Source organism: Papaver somniferum, chromosome 11 (assembly GCF_003573695.1).
Source record: "Papaver somniferum cultivar HN1 chromosome 11, ASM357369v1, whole genome shotgun sequence".
NCBI classification, from domain to species: Eukaryota; Viridiplantae; Streptophyta; class Magnoliopsida; order Ranunculales; family Papaveraceae; genus Papaver; species Papaver somniferum.
Window position 1 is genome coordinate 135,789,727 of NC_039368.1, and position 3,576 is coordinate 135,793,302.

The following is a 3,576-nucleotide window of genomic DNA, read 5'->3' on the forward strand; positions in this document are numbered from 1 at the left end:
TTTGGGGATTATAATTTGGGGGTTTTCAATTTTTAGGGGATAATTGAATTTGGGGATTACTGTAAAAGCCCTATTTGTAATTTTATTAGGGAACAAAATTAAAATTACAGAGCTATTATTACTGTATAAGCATGAGCTATTTGAGGTAAAATGGAAATTATTACTGTGATGGTGTAAAAGCATGAGCTATTTGAGCTATTATAACTGTAAAATTGATTGATTGTGTGGTGATGTTGAACTGTGTTGTAGTCAGGGTGGAGCAATTGGTTTACTGTATAAGCATGAGCTTGTTGAGCTATTATTACTCTTTTCAATATCACTGTGATTGTGAACTGTGTTAACTAGAATGGAAATGGACATTAGCATAGTTGGGTGATGTTGTTGTAGTCAGGGTGGAGCTGAAGTGTTGTGACATGCTGTTTGTTTCATCTTATTGACATGCTGTTTGTTTCATCTTATTGACATGCCAATTTGTTATATTAAAAAATGAACTTGATTGTTATGCTAATCCATATTTGAAGTGCATGGTTTATATGTTGATTAAATGCTTATCCATATTTGAAGCTATATATCCTTGTTCCTACTGCTTATCCATATTTGAAGCTGAAGTTAGGTGAAATATCTTGTTTTATCAGCATTACCTATGTATTACTTATCCATATTTGAAGCTCAAATACAATGGGCTTATCAGTATTTGAAGCTTAAATACAATGGGCTTATCATCATTCTGTATGCATTGCAGTTCTCACTTACAATGGGCTTAACCAAAAAAAAATGGGCTTAACCAAAAAACAAAAAACCAGTCTTGTATTTGATGTGTTACACTGTCATCTGCATTGCCATTTGTAATGGACTTGTAAATTTTATACAAGAGCATCGCCATTTGTATTATATAATGTATATGCCATTTTAATTGATTTGTTTCATTATTGTTAACTGTTTTAGAATGGGGAGTGAAGATAGGAATTTCTGGTTAACAGATATAGGTGGAAGGTTTAAAGACTTGTATTTTCTTGGTTGTAAAGATGGTACCAGTGGACATGCTTTTATGGCTATGGTAAAGAGATAGCTGGTGAATGCACATGGTATGAATTCTGCACTTGAACTGTTTTTATTTAATGATGAAGAAGGGAATGCATGTGATAAGTGTGAATCAGAGGAAATGTTTATTTCATTTTGGAACAAAGGTAAACCAAATAAAGATGATTTGGTAAGACTGTGGTTCATTCCAATCATTCCTACACAGGAATCTGTTGCACCCAACCATGTACAGGGGTATGAAGATGACCAGGTGAATTTGCCTAATGTACATCAAGATGAGTGTCATCCTGATGACAGGCCTGACTTTCTCTTTAAGGACTATGATGAGGAAGAGGATGGTGAAGATGAAAGTGAGGATGAGAGTGGAGATGATAGTGAAGAAGAAGAAACACAAGAACAGATGAATTATGAAGATTAGGTTTCTATGTGTCATAAAGGGATGGAACATTTGAGACTTGTTACAAAAAAACACCACAACTGGTCATAGCTGCTACCTCATTGAACCCAATGAGCATAGGTCATTTCAGCTGGTCCAAAGATGATAAAGATAACAGATTTGAAAGTCTCATTTTGGCGTATAATGCAAAGATAAAAGGTTTTATGAATGGTTGTAGAATGGTTATTGGGTTAGATGGAGCTCACCTAACTGGTAAGTTTGGTGGTGTGATGCTTTCAGCAACAGGTATAGATGCTCAGAATGGGGTATTTCCTTTATGTATGATGATTTGAATGAGTGAAACTGAAGAAAATTGGTTTATGATGTATAAATATCATTACAATGAACTAATTTACACCTTGTGTGGATCCAATGACAATCAATTGATTGATGATTTCTTTCGTTGCACATCTCACATTCCTGGCTTGATGTAGCAGCCATTATGAAGAAAAAAAAAATTTACTGATTTTTGGTTGGATCATCTTCACAATTTATAAGTCAGGGGAGACAAAAAAAAAATGACCGTTATTATAAAGGTCGGAATCTCACAACGGTCGGAAAATCTAGTCGTTGATTAGCTAGGATGTTCCACGTGTCGCGATCCTAGCTAATAGGACACCGTGGTCATTTAAAAAAAAATCGGTAAATGTAAAACCCAAAATCTCTCGCCGTCCATTTTTGTAATCGACACGTGTCGCAATCTCAGTAAATGACGAAAATAGGACCCTAGATTTTCATCTTGGTGGACAGAAGGGTATAAATGTCAATCGATTTCCACGTGCGGGCCACATGCTTACGCATTTGACCACTTAACGCTCTGAAACGGAAAACATAACAGAATGGGGCATTTTGATACGATTTTAGGGCATTTTGATTTCTTTCCCAACTTCCGGGGCATTTTCAAACTTAGGGGGTCGATTTTGGGACATTTTGTCCTTTAACCCTTAAAACTTTGAAAAACAAAACAAAGAAGGAAAACAACGCAAGCTAAGATGTGAATTCAGAAAACAGTCGGACTTCACACCACACAAACCTTAAGTGATGAAAAGCCATCAATCTCGTCTAAAGAAATGATGGGCTGAGAATCAGTAGGAAAACAATCCGGATGGTACCATCTTGTAAAATCACGCCCTCGTTCATTGCTAAGTGAGCCAACTCTCAGTGACTTATCAGCAATTGCCTCTGAGCACTTCTTGCAAGAAGAGCGACTAGACTTTGCATATCCAGTCACGATCTTGATAGAGATCTGTTTGCATTTGATGCAGAAATAACAGAAGAAAAGAGGCATGAGAGACTTACACAAACTAAAGAGAGCACTAAGTTAAATGTAATCAGATAGTTCGAGCTGGAACACAAAATTGAAAATTTGGAAGCTTGGCATGGGTATAAAATGTGAGAGATTCCAACCACTCTTCTACAGAAGGAGATATTGAGAAGTGTTAGATTTTTTATGGTTTGCGCAACAAATCATGTTTAGACTAAGCTAATGCATGTTTAGTATAAGCTAATCTCTATTTTGTTTAAAGCATGTTTATGGTTTAATCATGTACTTAAGTCTTGTTTAAGGTTAATGCTAGATAAGGTTGAAACTAGCATGATACCACTAATATTCCACCACCATTCCTTCACCACAACCATTACACTACCAACAGTCCTCCACCACCACTAGTCTCTCGCCGCCACCACCACTAATCTGCCGTCGTCGCCGCCACCGTCGCCGCCGCCACCATCGGTTCAGATAATTTTGTATCAACAATAGTAGTTGATCCATTTCAATTGGGTCAACAATGGATGTTTATCCATTTCAGTTGGATCAACAATGGATGTTTATCCATGATGATGGAACAACAGTAAGTAGCATAAAACTGAAAGTGATACATTTCAGTTGGATCAACAGTAGAAGTTTATCCATTGCAGTTGGATCAACAGTATAAGTTTATCCATTTTAGTTGGATCAACAATGGATGTTTATCCATGCTGATGGAAAAATGCTACCATTTCACCAGCTGCAGTTTCAGATCCACCATCAACCACCATTAATAATCCATGGCAACAACCACCATTATCTTCTTTGAAGCTTCAACACCAATTCGAACCAT